Raw genomic sequence first — 19,678 nt, 5'->3', positions numbered from 1 at the left:
CCACCATACCCGGCTAATTTTTTGTATTTTTAGTAGAGATGGGGTTTCACCATTTTAGCCAGGATGGTCTTGATCTCCTGACCTCATGATCTGCCCACCTTGGCCTCCCAAAGGGTTGGGATTATGGGTGTGAGCCACCGCGCCCTGCCCAATATTTACGGATACTTTCTAAAGTGAAATACCTTTGATTGTATGTGATATATTTGCTATTATTGGATTAATCAGGACAAAAATAAATATGCATTTTTAAAAGTTTACCGTAAACCAGCGAAACAATCTATAATTTCAAAGGTAAGATGTCTGTATTTTTAAGAATTTGGAAACTGTCAAGCCTAATTTTCTAACATGTGAGAATGCCTCATTACATTATTTTTAAGTAAGACATAAGATTCTATATACATTCTGTGCAGTTATGCTATACATTGTTGAGCTTCTGAGCATTACATACAGTCAAGAAACATAGTATTTAATATGCCAGTCTAATAGAGACAAAACATTAAATAAAACATGGAATCATTGGACAACTGAGAAACATAAGGAATATCAAGCAATCTGCATTGTAGTAATGGATAATGGCGAAAATAGTTGGTGATTTGAAAATAAGAAATAGATTAATTTCAAATTTTTCAATTGATCACTTTGTTTTTTTGTTTTGTTTTGTTTTGTTTTGTTTTGTGTTAAACGGAGTCTTGCTCTGTCACCCAGGTTGGAGTGTAGTGGTACGATCTTGGCTCATTGCAACCCCAGCCTCCTGGGTTCAAGTGATTCTCCTTCTCAGCCACCCACGCAGCTGGGATCACAGGCATGCACGAGCATGCCTGGCTAATTTTTGTATTATTAGTAGAGATCAGTATTATTAATAGAGATGTACAATTATTAGAGACCATATTGGCCAGGCTGGTCTTGAACTCCTGACCTCAAGTGATAAGCACTTCGTGATCTCCCAAAGCACTGGGATTACAGGTGTGAGCCATCATGCCCAGCCCAAATTGACCAATTTTTAAAAAAGCAATGAAAAATCTCCTTTATGAGGACCTTGATACAATGATACTGATTTAAACTATAATACCTGTGTCATGTCACTCTGATTTGAGTATGACTGATTAACCATATTCCTCAATGCTGTTTGTTTGTGTAGTTATGAGACACTGATAAGTAACCACACTGTGGCCTGGCTTGTAAGGAAGGAGCAATGATAGTGAGGGGTGGGCATGCTAATAAAGTCATTTCAGCTGTGGTTCTGGGCTTAGTCACGTAAACTGTCTAATAAAAGTGAAGTGTGCAATAAGTCTACTTGTGCAATTGAGTTAGCATTTATTTCTGTAAGGAAGTAAAAATCAATCCATATTGCATCACATTTTGATAGGTTTAAAAAAATCTGTTAAATCTGATAACTTTGGTTACCAATGACTCTGATACTGATTCCATTTGAGCAATTTCTTTAGTTCACAAGAACAGATCACTTCCAGACTCTCCATGCTTCTTTAATTTATCATAAAATTACTTTTTTTTCTGACTAGTAATTCTCAACACTGATGTTACATTGGCGTGATATGGGCATTTTTAAGAAATACTGATATCTCATAGAATATGATTAAGTTCATCTAGAATGGAGCTGGCATTTAAAAATTTTTATATTGGAAAATTACAGCATTTAAAAAATAGAGAGAATTGTGTAATGGACTTCCCTGTGTCCATTATGTTCAATGTTTATCAACACATGGCAAATCTTATTTATTTGTGCCAACCCACTACTGCCTCATAGTGTCCCAATTATTTTGAAAACATCTCAGATATCTGATTATTTTATCTCGACATTAGTATTTTTTAAAAAGCTTCCAGGTGACTGCAATGTACAGACAAAGTTGAGAATTACCAGTTTAGAATAGTCTTGTTTCTCAGTTGAAAAGTTCTGAGAGTCAAGGACCCCGTAGTCTAAATATGATCTTTTTCTGCACCTGGAGAGCAATGTCAGACAGGGTTGCTCAACAAATATTACAGATGTGCTAGAAATGACCATTTGTACATATATGCTCAGCATCAATTATTTTAACACTGTTTTATGTCATGTAGTATAGTATGTAAAGCCACATGCTGCTATGTAAATTTAAATTTTAACTAAATAAAATTAAAAACTCAATTGTTTGGCTCCACTAAGCACATTCCAAGTACTCAATAGATATATGTGGCTACTAGTGAATGTATCGGGCAGCACAAATATAGAACATATTCATATGTCAGTAACTCCAGCTGGACAGTCATTCTAAACAACGAGACAAACTTTCTTACCCTTCAGCTACTGAAGGAGGCATCAAGGATGGGATCCCTCTCCCACCTCAATGGACAAAGAGATTATGAGATTCAAATACCACAAGAAGCCAATTACAATGAAAAGTTGAAGCATATCTGAAGGTGAAATGTAAAGAGTAGTATTTTACCAAATGCCTTCATGGATAAATTCTTGCATCTATCAACCAAATATTTATGAAAATAAAATGCATTCATTGTTTTGAAGAGGACAAAGTGCATCCTAAAATAATTATTAAACATAATGCACATGTGTAAGATATGGGGACTTATCAAAATAAAAGCAAAATCAGAAATATGAAATCATTGAATTGTAGATACCCAATTAAAATGAGGTAAAGCACAACATAACAATGGAAGTGAATGTAAGAAAAAAAGTAGAATTTTGGAAGCAGGAAAGCAAACAATAAAAGCATATTCAAGAATGTAAGGTCAACTAGGGAGATTCTTCCAGGCCTCTTGAGGAATGGGGAGGAGACATTTTTCTGGGAAAGGATGGGGAACACGCCAGGAACTAGACTAGATTTTCCAGGGGGAAAGTATGAAAACTTAATCGAATCAGGCAGTGGCAACTAATGACCTAGAATCATTAACCTTTAAAGCTTCTCAATAGATGTAGTCTTTAGCAATCCGTGGTCTGAATTCCAGAATCGCAAGTCAGGTAGCTGAGAAACAGAAGCTACTAGAGAAGTTTTTTACTTTTTAGAAGGAAAATGAGAATAAAGTATTCATCCTGGCATTAGAAAAGAGCAAATGCAAGTAAGAGTGACGTATAGGGAGTCTCTTGTCTATACCGTGAAACATCTGGGCCTGTTTGGCCGTGGCCATACATTACACAATTCAGCTGCCACGACTGCAGAGTTTTGACTATGTGGGAAGCAGGAAGACTATTCACCAGTGAATTCATTTTTAATAAAGATTAATTGGGAATTAATTGAGGATTAACCTGCTAGTGATTTGTGGTAGAAAAGGTAGTATTAACGCTACAAATTAGGCAAAGATATTACTGGACATATTCACGTTAGAATTTATGAGTTGAGAGTGTGCGTTAAAGTATGAAAATGTAGAAAAAGTGTTAATGATTGCAATCAGGATATCTTAGAAACACAAAAAACAAATATACATATTATAGCACTTGAGCCAAATATAAATAAGTGCCCAGGCAACTCTCATTATTCACAAGGGGTTTTGGAACAGAAATAAGTCTAGACCAAATACAATTTGTAGTAAAGTTTTACTGGCAGTATAGAAGAAGTGTAGAGAAAACCTTTCAGTAGTTTTCATTGAGTGACATTTATGAGTTTACTTTTATATTGAAACTTTACTCGTACGATATTGGTGTCATTGGTGTGTAAATGTGTGGATATGGTAACTGTGTTATTAATACCAATTGTTTTTTACTTTAGAGTAATAAATCTGACGTTTTGCAAATTAAGAAAAGGTGCTATTGTTTTTTCCGTGGACATAGTAAGGAGAGGTAAGAGATGATGTTTTAAATAGAAACCACTTAGAAGAAATAGTTTGCATATGTATAGCATCCCTATTAGAGACACTAATTAAATTTATGTTAATTAACTGCAGTAAAGTAGAGTTGACCCTTGAATAATGTGGAAGTTAGGGGTGCAGATCCCCATGTGCAGTTGCAAATCCATGTATAACTTTCAAGTCTCCTAAAACTTAACTACTGGCCAAGTGTGGTGGCTCATGTCTGTAATCTCAGCACTTTGGGGGGCCGAGGCGAGCGGATCATCTGAGATCGGGAGTTCGAGACGAGCCTGACCAACATGGTGAAACCCCATCTCTACTAAAAATACAAAATTAGCCGGGCGTGGTGGTGGGTGCCTGTAATCCTAGCTACTCAGGAAGCTGACGCAGGAGAATCGCTTGAACCCAGGAGGAGGATGTTGCAGTGAGCCCAGATCGCGCCACTGCATTCCAGCCTGGGCGACAGAGCAAAACTCTGTCTCAAAAGAAAAAAAACAAAAACAAAAGCAAACTTAACTACTACTACTAGCCTACTATTGCCCACAAGTCTTATCAATAACATAAACAGTAGATTAATACACATTTTTAACGTTATATATATTATATACTGTATTCTTACAATAAAGTAAAGCCAGAGAAAAGAAATGTTATTCAGAAAATCATAAGGAAGAGAAAATATATTTACTGTTCATTAAGTGGAAGTGGATCATCATCAAGGGCTTCAGTTTTCATCACCGTCAGGTTGAGCAGGCTGAGCAGAAGGAGCAAGAGAAGGGAAAGTTCTTCTGTCTCAGGTAGGAGAGGCGGAAGAAAATCCCCGCAGAAGTAGACACACAGTTTCCACCCCCTGTTGCTCAAAGGTCAACTGTAGTTAAATGCATGTTAGTACACAGTAGAAATAGGTCGTTTCCACATTACCTGGCATTACCTTGAAAACTCGGGATGTGAGAAAAACGAATTAAACCAATAAGAAATTTAAATATGTTATTCCAAGGGGATGGAATAAAGTGGATCTGTTGGTTAACTGTGTCCTAAAGAGGTGCTGAACTAGGGAGGGACTGCTTAACACAAGAGGCACACACACGATGTGATTAAGGGATTTTCCTCATTAAGTAGCTGAGCTATTCTCAGGTCAGATATAAATACTTCCTCACATTTTCTCTACACTTCTAATACCTTTTAAAAACTTTCTCCTTTTACATCTCTTAATGAAAATATACTTCATTTAAAATCACTTATTAACCTTAGGAAGCACATTAGTATTTTAGCCCAAGATGAATTATTTAAAGGCAGGAGCTCAGAAAAGGATGATTTTCATAAATGGTTATTCATTTCAAATTGTAGCCTACCTCCCCTAGGCCCCCCGAAACACACACCAATGCAATAGGTGTTTCAGCAGCATCATAATTAATAAACTTGTACATAATTCCCTAAGTTCCAGGGACTTGGCCCTATGCTTTGGGTATACTAAGATGAATAGAACACCTTGAGGTTTCCGGAAGGGTCCGCAGTACAATAGGGAAGCCAAAGATGGAAACAAATGGTGACAATCTGTGACAGAGGGTATAATAATGCAGCAAACATGATGCAAATATCCAGAGAAATCCAGGGAGGTTCCAGGAAAAGGGTGGCAGCTGCCTCAACTCCTCTCACCTCTTATTTCCTACTTCTTTTTTTTTTTTTTTTTTTTTTTTTTTTTTTTTTTTTTTTTTTTTTTTTACAGAGTCTCACTCCATCGCCAGGCTGGAGTGCAGTGGTGCAATCTTGGCTCACTGCAACCTCTGCCTCCTGGATTCAACCAATCCTCTTGCCTCAGCTTCCCGAGTAGCTGGGACAACAGGTGTGTGCCACCACGCCCAGCTAATTTTTTGTATTTTTAGTAGAGACGGGGTTTCACCCTGTTGGCCAGGATGGTCTAGATCTCTTGACTTTGTGATCTGTCCTCCTCGGCTTCCCAAAGTGCTGGGATTACAGGTGTGAGCCACTGTGCCCAGCCTTATTTCCTACTTCTAAAAGCTGATGAGTACATGAATATCTAGTAGATGGTGGCCAGAATCTAATCATTTTGAAGAAAAACATAAGGGACCCTGTCAAGTAATAAGGATATTTAATTCAGTGTAGCTTTTGGGTTCCTGGAATCCTGTGCAAAATCTATTCCTAGGATATTCTTGTTCATATCCTCAATTTTTACCATTTGAATATATGTGTGTGTGTATATATATATATATATATATATATATATATATATATATATTTTTTTTTTTTTTTGGTGAGACAGAGTCTTGCTCTGTTGCCCACGCTGGAGTGCAGTGGCACGATCTCGGCTCACTGCAACCTCCGCCTCCCAGGTTCAAGCAATTCTCCTGCCTCAGCCTCACAAATAGCTGGGACTATAGGCACATATCACAACGCCTGGCTAATTTTTTGTATTTTAGTAGAGACAGGGTTTCACCGTGTTGCCCAGGCTGGTCATGAACTCCTGACCTTATGATCTGCCCGCCTTGGCCTCCCAAAGTGCTGGGATTACAGGCATGAGCCACCCCACCCGGCCCCATTTGAATATTTCTTTGTCTCATGCACCAAGGTTTGTGAAGCAGTAATTGATCCAAGGTTACTAAGCTTTGTATTTCAAAAATACAATTCCTAGGACATCATTAGATAAAGTCACAGTGAAAGGCAGGAGATTTTCATAGCTGGTTAAATATATATAAGCTGTATTATTTTTGGCATGAAATCAATGCCATTTTGATAAGGTAAGGGAGGATTAGGCCTATGGAAGTCATTGAGAATTACATTTACAGGCATGACATTGTATTGGCTCTCCCATGTTTCGAGGACTGACTTTAGATGACAATTATGAAACAAGTTATGTGACTTTTAGCCCTTTCTGAGTTTCCCTCCATTGGTCTTGGCATTTCTTCCTTTATTTCCATCTTTATCTTGAGAGCTGTTAATACCTTCCTGCAGTCTACATTTGAACACGTTCTCAGAATGTTAGAATTGGAAGGGGTTCTAGAATCCATCAAAACCACCCTCTCAATCTTAAATTTGAAAAAATTGAGGCTCAGAAAGTGGCACCCCTAAAACCATATATGCAGAGGTGGGAATAATAGCATCCCATTGAGTATCTTCTATAATCTGCTGTGTGAACATTTAATTTCTTTGTTTATTAAGGTGTCAAGTAGCTGAAATTTTACCTTTGAGGATTATTCAGCTGAGCGCTTTCAGCAATAGGGGTAAACATAGCATATAAATCTACTTTCCTAGTCTAGCAAAATTAATGTTACATTACTGATGTCCACTTGATCTGAATGAACACTGCAAATTAGTTTGCCAGTATTTTTAAAATGGAATCTAAAAGGGATGTAATTCTTATTGATGAGATCTCAGTATCTGACCTGCATGATATTTACTACATGGTAAAATTGGTCATTTTGGGGGAAGAATAATTTGGACCATTCTGGAGTTGATATTTATTGTTCAAATTTATTTTGAAAATTCAACTTAACATTAATATATTTCATTAGTGACTAAAATGACAAGTAAATCTATAGTGCTGTTGTACTTAAAACTACTTCAGGATCTGGAGTTTCAGGGTTTTCTTGTATTCTCTTTCTAAATAACAGACATCTTACTTGAATTCCTGAAATTAATCTCTTTTTGCTTTTAATATTCCTTCAAGTATTTTCCAAAAGATAATTAGGGCTGCTGATTCATTAAGGTGCTTTTTTTTTCATACTTTAAGGTAACCTTAGTTTTCTTTGCTCATTTCATTTTCCCTGGGTTATTCTGGAAATGTATCTGGAGGAAATCATATAGATTCACAGATTTGATGATATTGAATCACATGGCTCTGGTTTGCGAAAATGTGTAACATTGTCTTGACCATTTAGAGTGTGGTTAGAAGGAACCCTGAACTGTAAGAAAAGTAGAGGCTTTGTGTGTGTGTGTGTGTGTGTGTGTGTGTGTGTGTGTGTGTGTGTGTGTGTGTGATGTCCACTTAATAATAAATCTGTCATCACTGACTGGTGTTCATTTCCTCTGAAATAAACAAATCACTATTAAGTCCTTTGAAACAGGAGACTGCCAGGAAACACAAAAGTCACTTTTGCTTCATCCTCCAAGATAAAGTATTTAATAAGTGGAAATGAGATGCAACAGAAGGGGTGGTGGGGTCTTCACACCTGCTAGGAAGTCCAGCAGATATCCACAGAGCATGAATTCTAACAAATCTCAAACCTTGACATTTAGCAAAAGTGCAGAGACTAAGCCAAGAAATAAATCTGTACAGCCCTTGCAAACTTCTTAATTAGAAAGACTGATTTGTGGGAACATAGGAAGTTTGAAGAGAAAATGTTAGGAATTATAGCTGGAGGGTTGTGTCCCCCACCCAATGAATTAGCCCTGAAGTATTTTTATTTTTAAATTATTTCATATTCTACTTTAAATCAAATGGTAGTTGATCGCTATATAGGAGCTTTTACTAGAAAGGTGGGGTCTTGCTTGAGGAGTAAACATCAAGCATCTATTGCTGAGAGTTTTTGTTGTTTGTTTGCTGGCATATTTGATGTTGGAAAATTTCAGAACTATGACTCATTGTTATTTACCTCAATCAAAACAAATGAGTACCTCCAAAGTAGTTGCACATATATTCTCGCTAGCAATTTAATAGGGAAATACAAGGTCAGGTAAGATGTAAGAAAAAGGGAAGCCAAATGCCACAACAACTAGAAAGATCAAAAAGCAAATACAACACAAAGGGAAGAAACGGACATTAAGAGGAAGACCAAAAGCATATCCCAAAATTAAATTTAAAAGCATATTTTTGTTTAATGCCTTATTTTTTATTAATGAATTTATGTGTCTCAATAGCAGAGTAAATCCCTCTTAACCTATCTCCTTCACATATATTGGGTCTTTAAGTACAGCCAACTGTAGTTTATATTTGCTTTAACAATCATGATGCTAAAACAAAATAAAAACAAAAACAAAACTTGATCTGAACTAAAAATTTTATTTGAACTCAAAATTTTCTTTCGCTCAAGATTTGATAAACTTCTCAAATCAGTTATCTATCATCTTTCTGTCTATCTATCTATATCTATCTATACATTTTCAAACAGATAGTATTGAACAGAGCAAGAGCCTAATTAGGAGATCAAATAACAAGTTATTTTGTCTCTTCCAGCAGCTTAGTGATTGGAATGATGCTATTACTATGAGCTATGATTTGCTTCTTACTGCCAGCCTTATGCCCGTCTCTCTCTTTAAATGCCTGCCACAGTGCGTTTAATTTAATTTATAATAGTCCCAGCCATCAGAAAGCTTGCATGTTATTTTTGTCTTTCAAAAATTAAGTTTAGTGCTATGTCATTTTTATATATTAAAGATTATTGGCTGGGCACGGTGTCTCACGCCTGTAATCCCAGCACTTTGGGAGTCCAAGGTGAGTGGATCACGAGGTCAGGAGTTCGAGACCAGCCTGACCAACATGGTGAAACCTCATCTTTACTGAAAAAAAAAATACAAAAATTAGCCGGGTGTGGTGGCATGCGCCTGTAACCCCAACTACTCAGGAGGCTGAGGCAGGAGACTCGCTTGACCCGGGAGGAGGAGGTTTCAGTGAGCTGAGATCGTGCCACTGCGTTCCAGCTTGGGTGACAGAGCAAGACTCCGTCTCAAAAAAAAAAAAAAGATTACTACAGAAATTTCTCTTGCTTGACATTAACACAGTTGGCCACAAGATGAGTTCTTACATCTTTTTTGAAAATTTAATCTTCTTACTCATTAATTTTCAAAAATGAATTTATAATTATATTGATTTTCAGAAATCTCTGATGTTTTTTAAATAAAGTGTTATTTGTGGCTGTGAAAGAGTGTCATGCCTGTGTGTTCTGTGTGGCCTCAGTCACTGGGAACTTCAGTAGGGATGCTAGTGTTCTGTCTGTAGAATAGATTTATAGATTGGTTATTTATAGATGTGAGAATGACCACTATGTTAGTATATTTCATGCTACTTACATCCTTGAATTATTTGATAAAATGGTATGGAGGCCTCTTAATTGTGGGGCTTCTGTTCCCAGGGTATTGATAATAACTTAGACTTTGACCTCCAGAACAAAATGCACTGTTAGATTATTGTTTTCTAATCATGGGAATCATTGATTGGTTTAATGAACTGTGCTTTTAAATTTTCATATGTCCTGCATTCAATCATAAATCTTTTGGAGTGGTTTCATTTTTTATAAATCTCAGTACGAAATACAAATAAATTACCAAAAATACTCCCAGTCACTGCACTTTTAAAGAGGATGTGGAAAAACTTTGAAGGAATGGGGGCCTGCTCCATTGTTCTAAGCCAAAAATATCAAAATTTGGCTTATAACACTATGGAAACTAAAAGTCTGCTTATTCCTATAGGGGATTAATGCATTACTCAACCTTGAAAAATTATATTGCCTGGCAACTACAAAATATGTTTAATTTTACCAGTCCTTCTGCCTCTATTCTTTTATTTTGAATCTAGTATCATTCAAATGTTCTGTTCTGCTGACAGTTCAAATCTCATTAGACTATTGTGCAGCTGATATTCATGCTATTGGAGCAGTTTGGTATACATATTTTTAAAATTAACTATAAGTAGAATTGTCTCAATCTTTCCTTCCCTATCTACTTAATTGCTTTTAGTTTAAGAAAATGGAGAACTGAAAACCCCTATAAGTAATACACATCCCTAAAGAAAAAATATTATGTATGACATTAATATTACATTCTTATTTGAAGACCTCAAAGTTGCTAAATTAGAATTCTCTAGATAATGGACTTTGACTGATTTTATTTTTCCTTTTCAAAAATTAACTGAAATGTAACTAGCAGTAGTAGTGCTAATTTTCTGTTCGAGATTTTCCTAGTCAACACCAGTAAAGAGAATAAATGGAGTTGGTAGGGTGGGGGGTCGGGGAACACTGATCTTTTTCATTTTAATTCCAGGGTGTAAGGATGGACTTGCTTCAGATGGAAATGAAATTGTTAACTTTGCAAAGTTCTGTCTAAATACAAAAGAAGTTTATTTTATTTTACCCTATTTAACTTGACTCTTTCCATTGCATAATGCAATTTTATATTATGTAGTTGTGCAATTATGGAGGTAGTAGCATCTATGTTTGCCCTTCCAGCCAGTCATTATCTGTTACTGAATAATTTGTCAATGCTTAAGCAGGTAGAGTGGTACTAATAATGTCAAAACCACAGGCTTAGGTTTTGAACGTTCACTTCTCTCAGAGAATGATTTTCTTTCGTGGCTATACAGCACTGCCCTAATCGTTACCAGCCATATAATAAATGCATTCTGTCTTACACAGGGAACTTTGTGTGTTTGCCTTGCCATAAAAGGAAAACGCATCAAGAATGCCACTTTGAAATGGCTGATCAAATTTTTTAGGATGATTGATTCATCTCCCCACTCCTTCAGTCATTCAGTCACTTATAAAGTGCATATTGAGTCCCTCCCACTGGCAAAGTGATGAACTTCTATAAACATATGTGGTTGATTTTAAAAGCAAAACGCATTCCAAAAGTTCAGGCCCCATAGTTTATGTAGGTGGCTATTTGATCAAGTCAGTTTGGTGAATATGCTAATATATTAACCAATCATAAAGAAAATTGAGAAACTTTGAATATCCCTCTCTTAAACCATAATTAGCTTAGCGCTAAGAAAAATTAGAGATGTGAGTGTATACAGTTCTTAGTTTATTATGCGAAGTAGCTCAGCTATAGGTCATGGCAGATTTGATAAGGAAAAAAGATAGCCACTTATCAACAGAAAAGCTATTTATGTTTTTAATTATCAAAGCCTACCAATTTTACATTCTGGGCAACTGTTTAATATTTCCCTTAACCCAGTTTCTTAATTTAGAAATGCTATTATTCACCTGTGTCATTACAACAACCCCTCTTCAGTGTATCCTAATGCTTCCTTTCTCTCTCTCTCTCTCTCTTTGTTTTTTTTTTTTTTTTGAGACTGAGTCTCGCTCTGTTGCCAAGGCCGGAGTGCAATGGCATGATCTTGGCTCACTGCAACATCCACCTCCCGAGTTCAAGTGATTCTCCCACCTCAGCCTCCCGAGTAGCTGGGATTACAGACACCCGCCTTCATGCCTGGCTGATTTTTGTAGAGGTAGGATTTCACCATGTTGGCCGGGTTGGTCTTGAACTCCTGACCTCAGGTGATCCGCCTGCCTCGGCCTCCCAAAGTGTTGGGATTAGAGGCATGAGCCACCACGCCTGGCTCCTTTCTCATTTTTAAAGCAATTGTGACCATGGATTTAACCATTGTTCGTTGAGCGCTATATGACAGACATGGACCTTTAATATGGGATCAGTGGTTCTCAAATCAGAGTGATTTTGTTCCTCAGGAGGCATTTGGTAATCTCTAGAGACAAATAATTGTCACAAGTCGGAGGCAGGAATAGTTCTATTGGCATCTAGTGATTAGGGGCCACAGGTGCTGCTAAATATCTTACGATGCAAATGACAGTGCCCCACCATCAGGAAGTACCTCATCCAGAAGGTGCATAGTGCCAAAGCTGAAAACTCCTCGAGAGAGTAGGGTGGACAGGATTTAAAGAATAAGGTCAGGTTTCTATTCTTCAGGCATACTCCTCTAATACTGTGCTGAGGAAAATTCTTGATTTTTATTTATACTCCCTGCTGCTCACAGCCTACACTCTCCTGCTAATTTTTTCTACCATTCTCCGGTGTTCTCCATGGGCTAGTTTTAGTCCCAGAAGACTACGATTTTCCATAGGACATTCTGTGCTCTTTCGTGTTTCTAGATTTTGTTCTTGCTATTTCCTTTGTGTGGAATACCCTTATTTTTGCATCTACAGAAATCTCACTCATTCTTTAAGATCTAGCTCAGGTGTCACTTCCTCCTAGAAGCCATCCTTAGCTCATTCAAGAAGGAAAGGTATTCACTTTTCCTCTCAATGATATTATAGATCATTGCACATGCTTTTATTTTTGAATAAGTCATTTTGCATTGTAATCATTTATTAACTTCTGTCTCCTAAACCTGATTACAGAGACAAAGTCTTTAGTTCTGTGTGCTTAAGACAATGACTGGTACAGAGTATTACTCAAGTACTTGATAAAAGAATAAAATAAATATTTGAATAATTGTGGAAAGCGAATAAAGAATCTATATCGCATAAAACTACTAAAAATCATTAAGCTGGATCCTCTTTGGTTTTTTTTTTTTTTTTTTTTTTTTGAGAGGAGTCTCGCTCTGTCACCCAGGCTGGAGTGCTGTGACGTGATCTCGGCTCACTGCAACCTCCGCCTCCCGGGTTCACGCCATTCTCCTGCCTCAGCCCCCTGAGTAGCTGGGACTACAGGTGCCCGCCACCACGCCCAGCTACTTTTTTGTATTTGTAGTAGAGACAGGGTTTCACCGTGTTAGCTAGGATAGTCTCGATCTCCTGACCTTGTGATCCACCCGCCTCAGCCTCCCAAAGTGCTGGGATTACAGGCGTGAGCCACCGCGCCGGGCCCTCTTTGCTTTCAGGTGCTTAAAATTCTGGGTTTAGACATTACACATACTTTGACACATAGCAGACACAGATATAAAATTTTCATTTTATATGCACACACCCGACTGCAAAAGCATTTGTTTTTTTACTACCACTAATTCCTATGCTTACATATAAATATATGAAAATTGGTTGCAAAAAAGATGCAACATTATGGTTTCCACACCTTTCATATTTTAAAATAACATTGCCTAGTTTATAAATAAGTTATATATTAAAGTAAATTTTTGGACTTCTGCTTCATCTCTGCAAAAACAATAAATAAAATAAAATAAAAAGTAGCCAGACATGCTGGCATGTGCCTGTAGTCCTAGCTACCTGGGAAGCTCAGGTAGGAGGATTGATTGAGCCCAGGAGATCAAGGCTGTAATGAGCCATGATCATGCCACTGCACTCCAGCCTGGGTGCCAGAGAGAGACCCTGTCTTACAAAAAGAAAGTACTGGCTCATTGGACATTATATGTAAAACGAACATAAGGAATTTCTGAAAGATAGAAAGATGAGGCAGAATAGCTAGTGTCTTAATCAATTCAGGTTACTGTAACAAAACATTACAGACTGGTTGTCTTAAAAAATAAATATTTATTTCTCACAGTTCTGGAGGCTGGGAAGACTAAGGTCAGGGTGGCAGATTCAGTGTCTTATGATGATCCTTTTCCTGATTTGCATATGGTTTCTTCTCACTATGTCCTCACATGCAGAGAGACCATTTCTCTTGCATCTTTTCTTATAAGGGTGCAAATCCTGTTCCTCAGGGCTCCAGTCTTGTGACCTATTACCTCCCAAAAGCCCCAACTCAAAATACCATCACATTGGGGATTAGAGATTTCAACATACGTATTGGGGGAAGATACAAACTTTTGGTCCATAACAGCTAGGGATTTTGAGATCGTGAGTTCTCTTTTTGCTTTTTTGCCTCATTAATACCAGAATTGAAGAAGCCAGAAATCCAACACACCAATATATACAGACAAAAAAGTTCTAACAGATATTTGCTGTTTTTAGACAAAGATCCAGGAAAGGAGGAGCCTCACAAAGCATAACAATTTAAGACAGCAACCCCTCTACTCCAGTCAAACACCGTAGGAAAAAAACCCATGGCTGCTTCTGCATCCACACTAGTGAAGGCTGAGTGAACAGCCTAGACTTCCACCTTCACCAGGCTTTAATGAGAACCCCAATCTTCCTCCCACTTCCCCTGCAGGCTGAAGTCAGAGAAACCTGAATAAGGACCCAGAGCCAACTGGCAGTAATGAGTTACTCATCCTGTTCCCCAAAAGATGGTTTCAGAGGAGGCCTCGTAGAAAGTCTCTACTTTCAGAACCACACAGTGTTAACGAGGACGACTCCACCTACCCACTCCGTGGTATTAGTAAAAAGTTAGTCTTATCCTTGCCAGCTAAGGTGGCATTATCAGAGGCCGAGTGGGGAGCTAGAAATCCTACCTCCAGCTGGCAGTAATCAGGAACCTTCTCCACTTTTGATGTAAACTGAGGCTCATTGGGGAACTTCTACTTCAGGTAGCACTAAGGAGCCTGCTCCACCTGCCTTGCCCCTCATTCCCTCACTATCACAGCAGTGTCAAAAGAAGCTGCTGAAGCAGAAGGTTTAAATAAGAGTACCATACATAATACTAAAACTCTCCAGGTTTCAGTTAAAAAATCACTCATCAGATCCTTACCAATGACTAAGTAAATCTAAAGTTGAATGAAGAGTGACCATCATTGCATCTTAAAATTGAGATAATAGAGAAGTTAGATGTCATAATTGGCTAAAAATGTTTTAAATCAATAATCATAAAATCTTTTCAATGATTAAGTACAAACATGCTTGGAACAAATGAAAAAATAGAACATCTCAGCAAAGAAGCAAAAAATTCAACAATGCTCTAGAAGACATAAAGGAGAACCAAGTGGAAATTATAAAACTAAAAATATAGTAGCCAAAATAAAATCTCAGTGGATGAGCTTAATAGCAGGATGGACAGGACAAAGGGAAAAACTGGAGAATGTGAAGATGGAACCATAGAAATTATCCATAATGAATGATAAAAAGAAAATTGAAAAAAAATTTACCATATGGGTCTGTGAGACTGTGACCAAAAGCAATCTAATATTTGTGTAATTGGAATTCCTGAGGGGGAGGAGAAAGAGGGTGAAACTGACAGAGAAATTGTTGAAATAATGGCTGAAAGTTTCCAAATTTAGCAAAAGACATAAACCTGCAAAAACAAGCAGCTGTGAGAATCCTAAAAAGGATAAACACAAATAAATTTACACTAAACGTATCACAGTCAAACTTCTGAAAACTAAAGACAAAGAAAATAAAATTAAGTCTCAATCAGTGAAAGAGAAACAATACCAATGAAGAGCAATTTTTCAATGATAGTAGATTTCACATTAAAAACCATGGAGGTCAGAAAGAAGTAGTACAACATTTTTCAAGTGCAGAAAGAAAAGAACAGTCAACTCAGGATTTGGTACTCAGAAAAAATATTCTCAGGAATGACAGGGAGATCATGACATTCTCCAGTGAAGGAAGACTAAGAGAATTTTCCTAGCAGGACTACCCAGAAAGAATGACTAAAGAATTTTTTTTTTGGACAAAAAAGAAATGATAAAGGAAGTAATCTTAGAACATCAAAAGGAAAAAGAACAATGGCAAGGGTAAAATTATAGGTAAATACAATACATTGTCTTTCTCTTTTGAGTTTTATGTTATTATTGTTACGTAAAGCAAAAGTTATAATGTTGTCTGATGTGGTTTTAAAATGAATATAAAGGAAATATTTAAGATAATGGTTTTATAAATAAGGGAGGTTAAAGAGGAATAAAGGGAGGTCAGGTTTCTACACTTCACTCAAACTGATAAAATGAAGACACCAGCAGACTGTGATTATTTATATCCAGCACAACGTCAAAGAGATACACTCAAAAACATGAGACAAATCAAAACTGTATTCTAAACAAATGTTTAGTAACCAAGGGAATGGCAGAAAAAAAAAAAGAAAAACATGAAAAACCAAGGAAACAATGAAAAAACAAAAAGTAAAAGGGCAGACATAAGCTCTAGCATACAATAATTATATTAAGTGTTAGTGGCCTAAAAACATAGCAATTGAAAGTCAGAGATTGATAGAGTGGATTAAAAAACTTCATGAACCAACCATTTACTGTGTACAAGAAACTCACTCTAAATACAATGATAAATCTAGGTTGGGAGCAAAGAAAATTAAAATAAAAAAGGATTTACCAGGCAAACTTTAATCAAAAGAAGGAAGGAGTGGGTATATTGATATGAGATAAAGTAGACTTTAGAGAAAAAAATTACCAGAGACAGAGAGAGATATTAAAAATGATAAAAGTCAATTCATTGAGAAGATGTAGGTATCCTAAATGTATATTCACCAAAAGCAGAGCTTCAAAATACATAAAACAAAAACTGATAGAACTAATAGGAGAAATTGATAAGCCCATTATTATAGTTGGAGATTTTAATATCCCTCTCTCAATCGATAAAACAGTTAGACAGAAAAGTAGCAAGGATATAAAAAAACTTAACAACACCATAAACCATCAAGACCTAATGGACATGTATAGAATATTCTATCCTGAAACAGTAGAATACACATATTTTTAAAGCTCACTAAGCATATATCAAGGTACACCATAACCTGAACTATAAAACAAATCTTAACAAACTTAAAAGAATTGGAATCTTACAAAATGTGTTTTCTAACCAAATTGAAATTAAACTAGAAATTAATAACAAGAAAATTTCCAAACACAGAAATTACACACACTTCTAAATATTATGGGTCAAAAAGGAAATCTTGGTAGAAATAAAAAATACATTGATCTGCAAGAAAATGAAAATACAACATTGTTAATTTTGTGGGATCTAATTAAGCAGCCCCAAGATGGAAATTTATAACAGTAAATGAACATTGGGAAACAGAAAAGGTTTCAGAACAATTGTCTAATCTCTTATCTAGACAAAAAGAGCAAAATAAACTCAAAGCAAGCAAAAGGAAGGAAATAGAAAAGATAAGAGCAGAAATCAATGATGTTGAAAATATATAAAAGTAATAAAGAAAATAAGTGAAATAAAAAGCTCGTTCTTTGAAATGATTTTTAAAACTGATAATCTTCTAGGAAGACAGATAATGAAAAACAGAGAAGCCACAAAAATGCCAGCATTAGATATTATATAAGAGATATTGCTACAAATCCTGTAGACATCAAAAGGACAAAAAGAAAATACCATGATTAATTCCACTCAAATAAATTTGACAATGTAGAGAAAATGGACCCACTTTTTAAAAAGCACAAACTAGTGCAATTCACCCAATATGAAAAAAAATTTTTGAATAGTTCTAAATTTATTTAGGAAATTGAATTTATGATTTAAAAATGTCAAAAAAAATATATACAGGCCCATATGATGTCATTTGAGAATTCTACCAAACTGAAATAAGAATTAACATAATTCTATACAATCTCTTCCAGAAAATAGCAGAGGAGAGAGTACTTTCCAATTTACTTCATAAAGATAGTATTATTGTAATATCAAAAGCAGACAGTCAGTATAACAGAAGAAAGCCGCAGAGTTATATTGCTCATTAAAATAGATGTAAAATTCTTAAAATAATAGCAAATAAAATTCAGTAGTATATAAAAATAATTATATACTATGATCAAGTAGTGTTTACTGTAGGGTTGCAAGGCTGATTAAATATTTAAAAATCCATGTAATTCACCATATTAAAAGCAAAAATATTCTCATGATTAAACCAGTTGGTGGCGGAAGAAATATTTGACAAATTTCAAGATGCATTTACCATAGAACCTCTCAGAAAACTAGAAATGGAGGCAAACTTCCTCAACTTGATAAAAATAAATTTACTGGCAGCCTACAATTAACATACTAATGATGAAAGACTGAATGTTTTACCCTTAAGATCAGGAATGTCCTCCCTCACCACTCTTATTCAACATAAGACTGAAAGGTATAGCCAATTCAATAAGGCCAGAAAAGGAAATAAAATGCATACAGATCAGAAAGGAAGAAAAAAAAGCCTGTTCTTATTTGCAGATGATACATGTGTTTTCAAGGAAAAACCATGGAATTTACCAACAAAATCCCCCAAATATTAGAACTTATATGTGAGTACAGAAAAGTAGTGGAATAAAGATAAACATACAAAAATTACATAATTTTATTTCTGTTAACTGGCAATTAACACATGTACTCTAAAATTAAAACACAATTCGAGCTCCAATAGCTCAACCAGAAATATCTTAGGTATAAATCTAACAAAACATTCACAGGATCTGCATGCAGAAAACTACAAAATGCTGAAGGAAATCAAAGAAGATCTAAATAGATGGAGAGACATATTGTGTTTAGGGACTGGAAAACTTAACATAGTAAAGATGTCAATTTCCCCCAATTTGCTGTAGGTTTTATGTCAGTCTATCAAATTCCCAACAAGAATTTCTGTAGACATGGGATTTTCTAAAATGTATATGAAAAGCAGAGACACTAGAATAGCTAAACGATTTTCAACAGGGGGAATGAAGTGATAAGAAGTAGCGGATTCTATTTTGATGTATTACATACCTACATTAATCAAAACTGTGTGGTATTGGTGGAGACATAGAAACATATATTAATGGAAAAAATAGAAAATCAACAGTGGAGAAAGCATACTCTTTTCAACAAATGGTGCCAAGGCAGTTGGACAACCATAGGTAAAAAACAATCTTGATCTAAACCTCAGACCTTATAAAAAAATTAAATCAAAAGGAATGATGGATGTAAATACAAAACATTCACTTATGATACTTAGAATAAAATGTATGAGAAAATCTTTTGAATCCATAGAGCTTGGTGAAGAGTTGTTAAGACTTGACATCAAAAGCATGATCCATAAAAGGAAAAATTGATAAAGCAGACTTCATCAAAATTACAAATTTTTGCTTCGTGAAAGACCCTGTTAAGAGGATGAAAAGACCAGCTGCATAATGGGGGAACATGTTACCAAACCACATATCTGATAAAGGACGAATATCAAAAATACATAAAGAACTCTCAAGTCTCAACAATAAAAAAATCAAATATGAAAGTGGGCCAAGGATAGAAAGAAATTTTTTATCAAACAGAATATGAAGATGGCAAATAAATATATGACAAGTGTTCAACATTATTATCTGCTATTTGGAAAGAGCAAATTAAAACCACACTGTTATGACACTACACAGCCATCATACGAGCTAAAATTGAAAAATGGTGAT

The 19,678-nt window shown here is 35.9% G+C and overlaps 1 protein-coding gene and 1 long non-coding RNA gene across 2 annotated transcripts in view; one reads left to right on the top strand and one right to left on the bottom strand.

Annotated features, from left to right (window-relative positions):
- LOC130541686 (uncharacterized) overlaps positions 1-19,086 on the bottom strand; it is a 28,304-nt gene extending 9,218 nt beyond the window's left edge. Inside the window, exon 1 of the long non-coding RNA XR_008955770.2 lies at positions 4,478-19,086. This is a non-coding gene — a long non-coding RNA (uncharacterized LOC130541686). The remainder of the gene's footprint in view (positions 1-4,477) is intronic.
- The window catches only part of MEOX2 (mesenchyme homeobox 2), a 75,750-nt gene that overhangs the window by 14,081 nt on the left and 41,991 nt on the right, over positions 1-19,678 (top strand). The gene's annotated exons all lie outside the window — the stretch shown is intronic.

The sequence above is a fragment of the Pan paniscus genome, chromosome 6 (assembly GCF_029289425.2).
Source record: "Pan paniscus chromosome 6, NHGRI_mPanPan1-v2.0_pri, whole genome shotgun sequence".
Classification (NCBI taxonomy): domain Eukaryota; kingdom Metazoa; phylum Chordata; class Mammalia; order Primates; family Hominidae; genus Pan; species Pan paniscus.
This window is presented reverse-complemented; position numbering and strand designations above follow the sequence as displayed.